A 16203-nucleotide genomic window follows, 5' to 3' on the forward strand; every position below is an offset into this window, starting at 1 on the left:
CTTTCAGAGCTCCAGCCCAGTGAAGACTGTTGAACACTTTTCGAAGCAAAGGTCAATGGTATAAACATGCTGAAATCACAAAAAAAGCCCTGTTACCAGAGCAATTGTGCCCATAAAAAATCCAAAGACTTGAAAGAAAAGACCCACAGTTTAATACTTGAAGAGTGAGAACTGAATTGGATTTGCAGTGCAAGCCAGGAATATTTTGGGGAGGGAGACTATTAAGACACAGCAACATAAATTGCTTGGTTACTATTTCAAATGATTAACCACGCGGAAGCCAACAAGTTTTTAGCTCTCGGCGTTCATGCAGTGGAAGGCCCTGTTGGAAAATCTTGATTTCTGGTACCAAAGGGTGGCTGCCCGCCTGGGATTCTATTTGGATCTGTGACAGTACATACTTTATACAGGGTGCATGGATTGTACAATGCACTCCAGTCGGACACCACCTAGTGATTCAAAAAAATTCTTGCCACTGCAATGCACAAGCGCATTTAACAGCCCAATTTGGGTCCCTAACAGCACATGAGCATGGCAGGGGTTTAAAAAGTCTGGGCTGATGCACCATTGCACTGTATGCTAGCAGAGCACAGAGATTTAAATGGAGTCACCTTGGCGGAGAAGAGGAGTAGCACAGAATAAGGACCCTAACAGCTGCTGGAGAATATGGTTTGGGAACACTCCACAGGCTAGATCATCAAGAACCTGGTCCACCAGGACTAGCACGAAGGAAACCGCACAAGTTAGAAGGAGAGGCACACGGAAATATTACTGTGTGTGGACACTGTTCTCAGATGATATGGACAGATAAAGGAGTGGAAAGTCTGTAGGGCAATCGCCGGGGGGCGGAGGGGAACGTAAATGAGATAAAAGACTTGCAGAAAAGAGAACCCCACATCAGAACCAGATGGGCTTGTAAAACCTGGTTTGGTTTGGTTTCCGTTCACCAGGGCTGCATTCTAGCCCCTAGGGGGAATGGCCATATGGGATGCAGGAAACCCCACACCTCTGCAGAGTTGCCTCCACATCATTCCTTGGGGGGCAGGGATGCCTCTCTCCCACCCACCCCTTTTAATCAATGACAGGGGCTCAGGCACTTAGAGAGAGCAGAAGCATCTGAGGATCTTTGAACAGCTCCCTGGGCCAAATCACTCCATTCAGGAGCTGGGTTGCTACGTGGCCCACATTGGTAATGGCAACAACATGATCCCCTTGTCGACAGCACTGGAGGGTGAAGTCATAGGGGCCAAAGGGTGGCTGGGCAACCATCCAGGACCATTTTTCTGGCTGTCAGCTGGCTACTTGGAAACCTTCCTAGACACACAGGGAGCATACTACAGAGAGCAGCTGATGCCTGTCTCCTTCCCCTGATCCTACCCCACACCACGTCCTGAAGCTGCAGAGCACCTATATGCTGAGGGGAATGGAGATCCTTCTGATCAGCTGCCGTCGCCACTACCACCACAATCTCCCTCATCTTGTGGTTTGTGCAATGTGCTATCCTCTGCAACGCACAGCAGAGAGCTGGCTGAGATGTGACACGGGGGCTAGAGGTGTAATACCCCAGCTGGCAGTACATACCCACGCTAGCTCTGATCAAGCTAAAAATAGAAGTGTAGCCATGACAGCATGAGCAGTGGGGTGAGTTAGCTGCCCCGAATATGATCCCATCTGAAACTTGGGGCGGTCAACCCATCCTATCACTTACACCACTGCAGCTACCCTGCTGTTCTTAGCACGCTAGCTCCATCAGACTAGCATGGTCCATGTAACCCAGCTGGAAATTACATCTCCAACTCCAGTGTAGACATACAGGTGTGTCACACTGTGATCCATACATTGTGCAGTACAATGAACCTTGATGAGACTCCTGCTGCTGTCAGTGGGAGAGTTTCCCACGTCAAAAGGGCCTTCAAGCTGTGATGAGCCCAGGATAGATGAGAGGAGGCATGAACATGTCCTAAGCAGCTGTCCATACAGTATAGTGCTATGGGATACAGAAAATCAATAGACAGTTGTAATAGTTTGGGTTTTCTTTACAAGTGAGGAATCTCAGAGAGTCCATTGCTATAGGACTTTTTTAAAAAATACATTTGATAGCATTCAAGAGCAGGGGTAAAATTCTCTATTCAATTTTCTAGGACAGTTCAAACTTCCTATAGAAAAGTTAGAGACAAGGTGGGTGGGGTAATATCTGTTATTGGACCAACTTCTGCTGGTGAAAGAGAAATCTTCAAGCTGCACAGAGCCCTTCAGATCTGTGTCAGCTTGAAAGCTTGTCTCTCTCACCAGCAGAAGAGGGTCCAATAAAAAGATATGACCTCACCCACCTTATCCAGGGACCAACCCAGCTACAAAAATGCTACACCCAACTCTAGCAGAGTTATCATTCCTGCTACTAATTGGTATGGGACATTTTCATGGTGGAACATCACCATTAATACTTGCCGTGAGCATACTGAGCCCTAACACAACCATCACGACCTATAGGTTGATTTTCAGGTTAATTAAATCGGGACATTAACAGATGAGGAAAAGAAGAGCAGAGGAGCCATTAGCACATGGTTCGCTTTCATCTCCTTGCTCCTCTGGTTCCACTACAGCCCTCAGAAGCCAAACACTTGCTCCCCAGTGCTAATTTAATAACACCTTCTGTGTGCCGATTCAGATGCCAAAGGAGCCCCAAGCCCATTATGCAACCCCACTGAGGGCTCCTTTTGTGGAAGGGAGAAGAAGGACGGCTTTATTGTAGCAAACATTGGGTCATTGTGTGAAACATTCTTTGCTTTGTGCCAGTGGACAAAATGTGTGTATATGGAATCCATCACCGGACCCGGAATACTTAACAGCTCTGAAAGGGCATTTTATAAATGTCAAAGGGCCAGATCGTCTGGCCAAAAGCACCGCCTCCATAGTGCCATCTCCCCGGCCCCAGGCACTGGTCACCCCCTCCCTGGGGTCAGGGATATGTAGCTTCAGAGAGGGGGGCCTAGGGCCCTGGCATTGTGCTCTACAAGCCCCATGGATAAGCCAGCTGAGATACCGCAGCCTGGACTGTTAACTCCTCCACACTATTAATGGGGACCCTAGGAGCATCAGTGACTGGGGAGAGCAATGACAGTGCTTCTCCTGGGGAGCCGTGCGGTCAGGGAGATGCAGCACAGTGGCCCCGAGCCAGTGGAGACGAGCCCAGGAGATGCAGGGGTAGAATCACTCCCCATTGCACAGGCAGTCATCCTCTCCTGACAGAATGATTCCGGGGGAGATTCGATAGAAGGGGTCTTCCAAGGTTGCTATTGTTTGTATTATCGTAGCACGCAGAACCTCATGAATCTGGACCCCATTGTGGCAGGGGCTGTACAGAGCCAGAACAAAAAGACTTCGTTCCAAAGGAGAGGTGACCCAGGCCAATGACCCCTTTTCAGGGCTTATATTAACAGAGATAAGGGTATTCAATGGCAAATAGTGAAATGCTATCAGACAATAAGCACAGACCTGTAATGCAGCTTTAAAAGGAAATATTTATGGTGTGGTGAAAAGTTGCCTGGGAGTAACAAAAGATCTGTCTAGGCCAAGTTACTCTGTGGCCAGCTGGAGTGCAAATCCACAGGGCACGAGTGTGCCATGTACTAATTGTCCATGTGGATCCTGCTACCATGCACTAAAAGCTCCCTAGTGCACTCTGCTCTTAGACTGTGTAATTAACTGCACACTAGGAAAAATTTAGAGGGCTGTAGCAGGATCCACACAGAGAGTCTGTGGCACACCAGTGTTCTGTAGCTTGCCACGCCAGCTTGCCACACAGTAATGGTTCACCTAGATAAGACTTAACAGCAGTACTTGATCTTTAAGCACCTGATCCTGGATGCCTTGCATGCTGAAAGCTCCCATGGGGAAGAATGGGAGTTGGGGATGCACGAGGAATGTAGGATTGGGCCATGGAGCATTAGAAGTGTGAAGGACATTGACATTAGCTTGCTCTATTTAGGGATATGGGGCCAGATCCTCAGCTGGAGTAAGTCAAAACTGACCCACGGAGTGACCCCAATTTACAGCAGCTGAGGATCTGGCCCATAGTTTCTTTAGTACTGGTTACCTGAAGTCCCTGGGACTGCACCAGCGTAACACAGAAGAGAATTTGGCTCCACGTATTTTCTACACTCAGGCCACGTCTACACTTAAACCGCTACAGTGGCACAGTTGCAGCGCTTCAGTGTAGGCGCTCGCTACAGTCAGGGGAAGGCCTCCCCTGGAGCTGTAATTAATCCACCTCCCCGAGAGGCAATAGCTAGGTCAACGGAAGAATTCCGTAGCTGGGTTGACCTAACGTTTACGTGTAGGCCTGGCCGGAGCATCTGATTCTCCCTCATCCACAGTTTCTTAACCAGCATTCATTTTCCTTCACAAACTGGTATGAGGAGAAATAGCCTCTAAGTGTTTATTCGCCCCATTGTCAATCAGCCACTGCTGTGGACCAGGAATTAAAACCTCATCGCTCATGGGCCAGGTTAGGGGCTGGACTATCCTGCCTCTTAAGTTACCAATACCACGCAGAGTTAAAGCAGAAGTGACTGGCTCACACAAATCCAGAGAATGTACGTATGTGAGCCTTTTTAGTCATCTTTTCTGGATATTCAGTAATCAGAAAAACAAGGTTGTATCTCTTGGCAGGTTTGTCTGGTATTGTCATCATTTTTAAAAAACACCCTTATGGCAAAAACCCAATTATGCAGATGTCCTGCCTAATGAAGTGTTTTTGCAACCAAAGGAAAGGGCCCCCAAGATTGTAAAAGTGAGCTCTCCTTCTAAGGCCTGGAATCTGCAATGTTAGAGCTTTTATTCTCCTATTATGAAAAAAGCATTTTTGCAAAGATTTTCGAGTTGGATTTTGACCTTCATTACAGCAGTGCAAATCCAAAGTAACTCCGCTGAAGTCTGAGGAATTACACAGGTGCAACCGCTCAGAATTTAGCCCCTAATAGTTCACTCCATTGTTGTTTTCTTCATTACGATAGCACCTAGAGGCCCCAACCAAGACCAGGGACCCATACCAGGCATTGTTGGAATATGGAGTAAGACAGTCGCTACCCCAAAGAGCTTACAAAGAATGGGAAGAGAAACAGGCAGAGAAAGGTAAAATGATTTGCCCAAGGTCACACAGCAGAACTCTGAATAGAAGGCAGATCTCCACCATCCCATAACAGTGACCTAGCCACCAGCTCACCACACTCCTGCTTCCTAGACTACAGTGAATACTTTAGATCGAGGATTTTAGAAGTCTTGATTCAGTATTTTTAAGAGCACTGATTCATCCAGCAGGTGAGGTGCAGCTCTAAGGCAGAAACATAGGAATGGGGAAGCCTACTAGAGGGAAATAACAGCATTTCTTGGAGGCCACAGCAGCTGTAAGAGAGAGGGTAACAACCAGCAATTTTCTGCTGGAGGAGCTGTCAGTTAATAAATTGCTTCAAGGGAGAGAAGTTTGTGAATTACTCCTGTCAGCAAACAAAAGTAATATCCAGGTTCACCATTTACGGACTATGGGGAGTTTAATAAGCTGTAAAAGACGAGAAATCATAACAGATACTTAGCTAATTTAAGCACACAACAAAACATACTCTTAGCCACTTTCCACTGCTTTTATGTTGCCCACATGTAACAATTTCCATTAGAAATAAAAACTCGTTCATTCACAGAGGTGCTGACAAGGCATTAGTTGGGAGATGAACCATCACTTCTGCTCTGCTAGTCAATAAACATGGGAGCAGTTATTTTAAAAGAAAAAAATAAAGGTTTGGGCTGGGTTTTTCTAAGGGGCACATGGGAGTTAAGCGCTCAGGGCCAGAGTTAAAGGGATTTAGGCACCGAAAGACGCAGAGAGGTGCATAGTGGGATTTACAAAAGTGATTACGTGACTTTCAATGGGAGTTCGGTGCCCAACCTACTGAAGTGCTTTTGTAAAACTAGGCCCACTAGGCCGCTCGCTACATCTTTAGGAACCTAAATACCTCGGTGAATCAGGCCCCCAGCTCTCAATGCCCAACTCTGCTAGGCTCTTTTAGAAATGCCAGCCTTTATGTACAGATCATACCAAACCTAAGGCTGGCTGGATCCGCCAGTAACATCAGCAATGCTGTTTCAATCCATGGGAACAAGGCGGGCAGGGTCATCCTCTCAAAGGGAGACCCCTAAACGGAGGGCACACACGGTGCCAAGACTGTCTATCAAGTGGAATTCCCCTTTCAGACTCAGTGCATCCTCTGCTGCAGGGGACACAGTGATGTATAAATGTTCCTAGGGAGGCTCCATTTTCATGCCCTTTACTGGGCATACAAGGCGTGCGATCCCCCTCCGGGGGCAGAACATCTACACTTTGACATTTACAAGCATACATTACAATTTCTTTTTAAGTGGTTCAGAACGACAAGATATCCCTCTAACGTGACATACCCCACGCCTAAGGCTACAGGCACGAACCCTGGGTATTTGCTGAAAACCTCTACAAATTCAGCTTTGAATACCAATAGGCTGCCCTATTAGCTAGACAACTGCATAACGAAGCAGGGAGATAACAGAATGCTGCGCAGTGCTACAGTGCATTTCAGCCTGAACTAATTAAGCCTCACAACACCCCAGTGAGGGGAAGTAAAGATTGCTATCCCAATTTACAGATGGGGAAACTGAGGCATGGAGAAGTGAAGGGAATTTTCCAACGTTGCTTGCCAAATCAGTGGCAGAGCCAGGACCAGAACCCAGCAGACTTGACTCTCGGTCCCTGCTTTAATCTTTAGGCCTTGTTTTCACTATGAAAACAAGGTGCATTTTTAACCCAAGTCAAGTCAATCCTTGTGAACTAACCAGTGTTATTAACCTAGTGAAGACCAGATTTGTATTAGCTGGTTCAGGTAAAGGTTTAATAAAGATTAAAACTACCACTACCTCGTCTTCACTAGGATCATGACACAGTTTAGTCTAACATGCGTTAGCTTAACATTCTTTCAAAATACAGCTATTTTTCCAAGCGAAGTCACAGCCATATACATCTCTTCCAGTCTCTAATGGCTTGTCTACATGGAAAGTTATACCTGGATAAGATATGGTGTGAATTTAAACTGCTGTAGCTGCACCAGTATAACTCCCTGTGTGGGCAATCTTACTTCGATGGAAGTGTGTCTTTTTCTGGTTTAGTTTGTGTTGCTTTGGAAGTGGTTAGGATAAACAGAAAAAAAAAGGCTCTCTTATTCTGGAGTAAGAGTGTCCACATGGGGAGTTATACTGGCACAACCACAGTAATATAACTGGATGTGTTTCCTGTATAGACAAGCCCTGAGTTGACCGTCTTTTCCCATGCCCTAGTGAGGGCAGCACCCTTTTTAACCAGGAGAATCCAGTACTTCCCCAGGATTCCCGTACAGTGAAAGGGTAACCTCAAAGGAAGCCCAGAACTGTGGCTTGCTAAATACTAGGTATGCTGACAGTGGAGGATTTCCCCCCACTGTATCAGCTGTGCAGGATGTGGACAGCAAAAAGCCCAGCGAGGAGCAGGTCCCTGGCACAGGCACGAGGGAGGGACAGTATATCCTAGCCAGCTTAGCCTCACCACATTGGAATTACTCCACGGAGACCCCGGAGCTTCCGCTGCTCTGCACTGACCCATGCTGCTATTAGGAAGGCTGAAGACAACCTTCCCCGCCTTCTCTCTTGGTTTCTTTCCCAGCTTCAGAAAGTGGGAGATTAGAGGTCAAGCAGAGGCCTTGTGGAGGAATCTCAACTGCTTTCACATAATAAAAATACAGGCGCCTATTCAGTTTTTAAGTAATTGATTCAACCAATCCAGGCTCAGTTAACTTTCTTCAGGGTAATCTGTCCTCTCGGCCAAGAAACAGTGCCCAAGACCCACCTGAGTGTGCCAGACAGAACCTTGAAAAACTAATGGCAAAGCTCTTCTGATTTGCTACCCCTGAGCATGTGGCAAGAGACGCAGGTTGTCTGGGATGCTAGAGGAGGAAGCTGCAGCATCCACGGAGAAGGGGATTTTGTTTTGAGCTGAGGCCAGCGTGACACAGCTCTTAATTCCTTGGGCAGACAGCTCCACACCCAGAGCTAGCAGGGCGGATGTAAGGTGCCACCTCTGCCTGGTTGGTGCTGTTTCAAAGTCCACTCTAGTCACACAGATGTTGGTGTGGAGACAGTTTACACAGGTGGGCTAGTGGCTTAGATCCTAACCTCCAAATCAAGAGACCTGGGTTCTAGTCCGAGCTCTGCATGTGACCTAGGGTCAGTCACTTTACTTCTATGTCCTCCTCCTACCCTTTGCCTGTCTTTTCTACTTGGACTGTTAGCTCTTCAGGGCAGGGACTGTCTCTTTCTATGGGTTCATACAGCGCCTAGCACAAGGGGGCCCGACTTCAGTTGGTGTTCCAAGTTCTACTGGAACACAAACAGTAATAATAAAAACAGACATTTTATCCTTGACGCTCTAGTCCCATAATACATTCAAGTCACCTGATTATATTTTTAGAAAACAGTTTGCTGTAATAGCTAAACAGAAAGCAAAACAATGAGGCAAGATGACATTTTAACAGAGCAAAATTAAAACCAGTTTCAAAACCACTCTGAACTGGCCAGTGGGCCATGTACGGAAACGCACCACCCCAGAGGAGACAGTGCTGATCTCTACAGATAATCAAGTCGAAAAAAGGCCTTTGACTAGCAGCAGCAGAGTCCATGCATAGTGACAGCACTGTCAGGTCAATGTTCACTCCTAAAATCAACCCTATGCCTGGGGAAATGGTTTTTGTTTTGGTTTCTTTATTCTATGGTCTGTACTGGAGGTCTAGTTAATAATTAGCACATTGGGGTGGGGTGGGTGACACGCTGTAGGGTAAAGCGTGTTTTTAAAAAAAAAATACAGTTGTCCTTTAAAAAGCAACCTTTACAAAAGTGCATGCAAGCTGATATATAAGAGATATGCCCTTTTTCTCCATAGAGCTCAGCCTCTAGGAAATGCGCTTCTCAAATCAAGGAACGTCTAGACTGGTCAGAGTCCAAAATTATGTTCCGGGTTTACTGAGACAGTCTTCCCTTGAATATGCACTTTTTAAAAGGGGTACATGGGTATTAGCTTATGCAACACGTGTGAACTTGTTTTTAAAAAATAGCTTAAGGTATTTTCATTATATTATCAAAAAAAACCCCAAAACAACTATGGGCCCATTATGGGTATTATGGTAGTACTCAGCAGGTCACAGCTCTGTCTGTAGGCCCATTGGGCTAGCTGTTGTAAATACACATAATAAGGGACAGGGCCTGTCCCAAAAACTATTGTATTGTCCACTCCGCTTTTCTATTGTAAGATCTCTGGGGCAGGAACTGTCTGCTGCTCTCTGTTCGTCCAGCGACTACCACATTGGGCCCCCTTTCTCTATTGGTTCCTAAGGGCTACCATTATTATTAGATTGTAAGTTTGTTTATTATAAACAGGTAAGACACAAGAAGAGCATGGGGACGGGAGGGAGAGGATGGATTGTTAGCCCCATTTTACAGATGAGGCACAGAGGCATGGAGAATAAGTACCTTGCCCAAGGTCACACAGCGAGTCTGTGGCTGAGCTTGGAATTGAACCCAGATCTGTCGAGTCCCCGTGCTTTAGCCATGAGACCATGTGGGGCCAAATCCTGTTCTTAGATAGCCACAGGCAAATCCTATCAACTTTGACAAGGGGGTGGGGGGGTGATAGGTCCCCACACCTGAGGACACTTTGGCTCTAGATTTTACACCAGAATCTTTTGGGCAGGGACCACCTTTACACTGGACTTGTGTAGAGTGTGTACACATAGACTCAGACTTTAAGGCCAGAGGGGACCATCATGATCATCTAGTCTGACCTCCTGCGTATTGCAGGCCACAGAACCTCACCCACCCACTCCTGTACTGTATAGCAAAGTGGGGGCCCAATCCTGAGTGAAAGCTCTAGGTGCTACCACAGTACAGATAATAAATAATAACAAAATTACACAAAGTACCAGCTCAACAATCCATCATGAAAGTCCCAAATATATTTCCTCTCCTGTCCCACAGTCAAATATCCATAAGGATTTAGTGCAATATGTTTGCAACCTACAGGCCATATTCACCCGCTTTAACTCCTGTGAATGCAGTAGAGTATTTGGCCCTTTGTTTTTTGTTTCCCATTTAATTTTTTCACACACCCGCATCACTGTGCAAGAGTCTGCCCATCTTGTAGCAATATTGATGTTCCTAGTTCTGTAACAGACAACTGACCTACTTTTTTTTTTAAATACCTGGAGGTCATTTCTGTCTGTGGCAAAATGCACTGGGTGTGGAATTAGAACCAGAGAGCAGCTTTTTATTCACAGCATTATCTCACTTCCCCCCCAACCCACTTTATTTTCTCCTACTTTTGCTTTTTGCTCCCTCTTCAAAAAGCTGTGGAATTCCACCACATCCCAAATTCTGAGATTGCCACCAAAGGATGCTGCCAGAATATGAAATCCTTTGGACAAAATTCTACAGACGCCCTTTCTGACACGTTCAGGGATCTGTCCAGGTGGAGTTAAGGGAAAGATTTTCCAAATTACAATGGGTAGGTAGTCAAGTATCAGCCGGGTAGCCATGTTAGTCTGGATCTGTAAAAAGCAACAAGGAGTCCTGTGGCACCTTATAGACTAACAGACGTATTGGAGCATAAGCTTTCGTGGGTGAATACCCACTTCGTCAGACGCATGTAGGGTAGGTAGATGTCAAAATCCCACACAACTCCCCTTTGTGCCTTTGGGAATCTTTCCCTAAATTTCCAATGACACTTCCTGGACGATTCTATTTTACAAGGTATATAGTGGTTAAAACTGTAGGGCTGGGAGTGGGGAGAGATGAGCTCTTATGCCAATTGACTGATGTGTGAAGCTAGACATGTGACTCAAGGCCAGACTATGAAGTGAACCCCTCGCTCACATTCACCTGAGCACGTGACCATTCACTCCAGTGGGACTGCTCACCAGTGTGGTTCACAACCCCATTTTTGGGAACAGATCCTGATATCCTCAATCAGGTCGGGAAACATCTTTCTCCACAAGTTGTCTCTGCCATTGATTACATGCAGTATTTGTGAGGTAAGGTCCTATTCAACCTGAGTTTCAGGATATCAGAACCTGGCCCTTGACTGCTCTGGTCCTCAGTTTCCCACAAGAGGACAATACTCATCTGACCTTTCTGAAGCATTTTGAGTAGGGCTGGTCACAACTTTGAATTACCATTCCACAGGAGAGTCTGACATTTCAAAATTTGTTTTCATTTCAAATCAGAAGCAACCTCCTCCTCCCCCCTCAAAAAAATTATGGAAATTTCCTGTAAATCAAAGCTTTTGAAAAAAAATTGTTATGGGTCAACATTTTTCGCATTTCTATTTTGACTTGATTTTGTATTATAATTTGTAATATTTGAAAGAGATTTCAAAATGTAAAGTTGGAACCTTATCAAAACACTTTCCCCCAATTTTTATTTTCAGAATGAAATATTGCCAAAAATCAACCTTTTCCCCCCCAGAAAGAATTTCCATTTTGACAAAACAGTTTTCCAATGAAAAAAACATTCCATTGGAAAAAAAAATTTTGACGTGCTCTAATTTTGAAATCCCAGGAAAGAAAGTACTATAAAGCACTAGATATTCTTATGGTTGTGAAGATCTGGGATGCAGTTTCAGATCCTGAAATAAATTGCCTAGGGAGGTGGTGGAATCTCCATCTCTGGAGATATTTAAGAGTAGGTTAGATAAATGTCTATCAGGGATGGTCTAGACAGTATTTGGTCCTGACATGCGGGCAGGGGACTGGACTCGATGACCTCTCAAGGTCCCTTCCAGTCCTAGAATCTATGACTCCTCAAAGGTGCATGCTACCCGTACTTGTTTTGGTGAGAGATCAGCAGTGTCTTCCTTGTACTTCATCAATAAATCAGCTTGGAAAAGAGACGACTAAGTGGGGAATCTGATAGAGGTCTATAAAATCATGACTGGTGTGGAGAAAGTAAATAAAGATGTGTTATTTACTCCTTCTCATAACACAAGAACTAGGGGTCACCAAATGAAATGAACAGGCAGCAGGTTTAAAACAAACAAAAGGAAGTATTTCTTCACACAACACAGTGTCAACCTGTGGAACTCTTTGCTAGAGGATGTTATGAAGGCCAAGACTATAACAGGGGTCAAAAAAAGAACTAGATAAATTCATGGAGGATAGGCAGGGATGGTGTTCCTAGCCTCTGTTTGCCAGAAGCTGGGAATGAGCGACAGGGGATGGATCACTTGATGATTCCCTGTTCGTTCCCTCTGGGGCACCTGGCATTGGCCACTGTTGGATGACAGGATACTGGGCTAGATGGACCTTTGGTCTGACCCAGCATGGCCGTTCTTATGTTACTTCTGCCTGCAAGCCCTGGCTGCAAGAACAGTCAATGAGGTAAAATTAAATGAAACCTTCCCTGTTACATTAATTCCAGCAGAGGCTGCCCTTCGCTGCCCTTCCTGCTGATCCCACAGGAAGCTCTGGAACACACCCTCCTCTCCACTGACTCACTCCCTTGCAACTACTTCCCATTTCCTTCATGGTACCTCTACCTCCCCAGCCTCTGAATCCATGACATCTTCCTCAACCCAGCTACTCAAATAAGGGGCTGAGATTCAAGGTTCCAGTCTGAGCCCTGTCAGCAGTTCTGACCTTTCTGCTGCATGCACTTTACCCTGCATGATTTGACTGAAGTAATTCAAATAAGAGAAATCAGGGTGTGTTTTTCCCTTGACTCTTAGCCGGTGTAAATAAAATGGAGGGGAAAAATCATCTGATGAAAGGATTGAAACTACAACGGCTTAACAAGCAGAACTCCCTCCAAAGCCAATGGAGTCCCAGGCACCGAGGGACTGAATTAAGCCCTAAAACTGCACACGGTTTACATTGCAAAGAAAGGCTGATCCTATTCTTGTGAAATTAGGGTATGAGATTATATTCAGAGTTCAGTGTGCAGCTGCTCCATACCAGTCAGTGATGGGGCTGGAATTCTTCCATAGGAGCTCTGCAAGTGGAGGCAACAGCAGCGGGCACTGACTCAAAGCATCATCTCCTTTCAGTCCTAGCCACACACCCTCCCCCAGCCAGCACCATTTGTCTCCTGTGGGCTGCCAGTGAAGGGGAGGTTGCAGCTGCTTACCATGTCCCTGGTTGAGTTTCCACTGCCAGGAAGCCTCTGTTAGTGTCTATTAGTGTGGAAGCCAGCACAGACTCCAGATGGAGAATACCCACTGGGACAGAGTTCCCCATTTAGGCATTGGATTTGCTCTACTAGAGCAGATCATTGGACCATCAAGCCAAGTCACCTAGGTCCAACAGCACAATCCTTTACAGTAAGAAAAAAATCCTTCAAATCATCTAGACAGTCATGCAATGCTATTCATGGGGGTATTCCTTCCTGACCCCTGCGGCAATCAGCTCCTACCCTGAAGCATGAGACTTGATTCACCTTAAAATCCAATATAAGGTAACGAAACTGCCAAGCTGAAACTGCTCTTGGAGTTGAGGGAGGGAGTTGCTTCTTTTGCTTGGTGTAAAATACATGCTGCTGGACTGCAGGGAGCATCAGGTGAGAGTGAAGACTGGCAGCAGAAAAAGACTACAGTGTGCATCAGTAGTGGAGTGTAAAAATATTTAGGGTAGGCAGGCTGTGGAATGGAATGAAAGCAAACGGGAGCTGTTACTTCAGTCCACAAAACTTTTAGTAAACAGCTTTTGACTCAATAGGACACCCTTAGCTGCAGAGCTCTTTCTACACAGGGATTGTGAGAGCTGAGGTGTATTTCAGAAGTGAGACTAGCTGTTGTTATGCGCTACAAGCACAGGAAGGAACAACCTCATCAAATAATATTAAGTATCTGATGCATCCTTAACAGAAAGAGAATTCAGCAGTTACCAGCAGTACCCTTTATGCTGTCCCTTAGGGTAGGACAGTGCAGTCTAGAATTCTGCTCAACTGTATTATCAAACCCCTGAACTTGCCTGATTCTGGGTTCTCATTTTCAAATGCAAAATTCAGCCTAAGCTCTGAGCCAGTCAGTAAAGCTACGTCTGAGCCAATCTGGGACAGATTCTGGTTTCACACAGAAACAAGGAACCATTCAGCACTTTGATTAGAGGTGGGTCCAGATCAAAAACCTTTGGTGAAGTTCTGATCTGGATGTAAACTTTACAGCAGGCTCTCATCTCTACAATGGTCCAAATGACCCAACTCCCCTCCCCACTTCAGGAGCCTGCAGGCAGTTTCACAGCCTGCAAGAGAGTCAATGCGACCGTCTGCCGCTCAGGACCATGGCTAGCTTTGACAGAATCTTGCTTTGAGCCTGGGCTTTTTACAAACCCCAAACTCAGTTGTTAGAAAACCACATGAGCCCAAGGCCAAAGAAAAGGCTTGTCCTACCCCTTTCAAGTTGAAACAGAGGATTTTGCGTGGTTCTAGGGGGCTCTTCTAAGCTGCATGAAATACCCCAGATAAAGGGACTAGAATCCTACCGAACAACCAATTACAACACAGGAATGATATGGGCACTGCAAAAGGGGCTTTGTTCTTAAGGCTGCTAGACCTCTAATGACTCACTGCAGGGTCATCCTCTAACCCGAACATTTCCCCCACATTCCTTCCTGAAGATGGCCCATGACTTTTGGCAAAGACAAGCAGCTACATCCCTAAATTGGCCACTATCCAGCCAGCTTTTATTATTGCATCTCCTTTCTTTCTCAACCATGTGTGTCCTTAATTCCCTCACTGCAGATGAGTTGGCACATTCTCACCCCTTGTGTTTCCAAATAAAAGGCCAGATCTGATTGCCTTACTTGTGTGAGGGGTCATGCTGAAATCAGGGAAGTGCATGAGATTTGGCCCAGGATTTCTCAGCAGAGCTGTCAATGTGTGTCTCTCCGCCCCCACCCCCCACGCATTTTCCTGGGTCTGTTTGGTGCAAAATGCGTGGGAGGTGGGGGCGGAGAGACACACATTGGACACTGTTATTCATTTCACCTGCAGTGGCGAGCAATTCGAGTTTCTAAAGCTGCTGACAGAGCAGTGAGCTACACTATGTACTTTCTACAGCTGTTATCAACGTCACTAGCCTGCGCGTAATCCCAGAAGAATGTAACCGTTCAGCAATCATTAACAAATAATCGGTTACAGGATTAGGCCCTATTACTCTGAGTTTAAACACTTAGCTACCAGCATAAGCCTAAATTTTCAACAGTGACTAGTGATACTGGGTGCCTTCATTTCTGGGTTTCCAACCTGAGATGCCTTAAAAGGGCCAGATTTTCATCCACCCTCTGAGAATCAGGCCCATTTGAGAGGTCACAAGCTGAGCACCTAAAAACCCTGGAAAAATGTAGGCTGCATTATTTTTCTTTATTTACATTGCTGTAGTGCCTAAGAGCCCCAGGCACAGACCAGGCACTGTGCCAGGTGCTGTACCAACACACTATAAAACAATGGTCCTTGCCTCACGGAGTTTACAGTACCTATTACCATGAATAACCCCTGTGCTGAGCCTATGAGGAGAGTAATGAACTGGTGAGTCTAGAGAAGGCCGGGAGATTCTAACTCTGAATTAAATGGTTATTTTGTGTAATTAAACCAGACCTCAGAGGAAGAGGGTAATTCAAAAGCACCGGTTTTGGAGATCTGACTGGGAAAGGAGGGAAACTGAGGCAGCAGTGCATCCAACAATGGAAGAAGCAAGGGCCCGTTACAGTCTCTCATTCAACTATTTCTTTTGTGATGCTCAGAGAAAGAAAGTCACAAAGCTCTGTTTGAGATCCCAGCCTCTGATGCAGGAAATAACTTTTGAAAGTGACCTCTCCCAACACCCCACTGCGCGCCTCCACCCACTCTTCCCTGGTAAATGAAGGACATCTTGTGTGAGGAGAGATGCACAGGGAATTAGAGGAGAAATTCTGCAGCAGCAGACATTCAGCTCAGAAATGGAAGTTAACCCCCTTGTAAGTTGCTAGGTTTTTTGCTAGAGCTATGGATATTTTTATAATCTGATCTTTAAAAGAAGGGGCAGCATATGCTTCATGAATTTTTATAAGACCAGCTTTTATATTTTTTATATATATATATATATATATATATATATATATATATATATATATA

The 16203-nt window shown here is 45.6% G+C and overlaps 1 protein-coding gene across 1 annotated transcript in view; it reads right to left on the reverse strand.

Moving 5' to 3' along the window:
- Positions 1–16203, reverse strand: part of MEGF9 (multiple EGF like domains 9) — an 82178-nt gene that overhangs the window by 16516 nt on the left and 49459 nt on the right. The window lies entirely within an intron of this gene.

This window comes from Terrapene carolina, unplaced genomic scaffold (genome assembly GCF_002925995.2).
Source record: "Terrapene carolina triunguis isolate 2854851 unplaced genomic scaffold, T_m_triunguis-2.0 Scaffold238, whole genome shotgun sequence".
Taxonomy (NCBI): domain Eukaryota; kingdom Metazoa; phylum Chordata; order Testudines; family Emydidae; genus Terrapene; species Terrapene triunguis.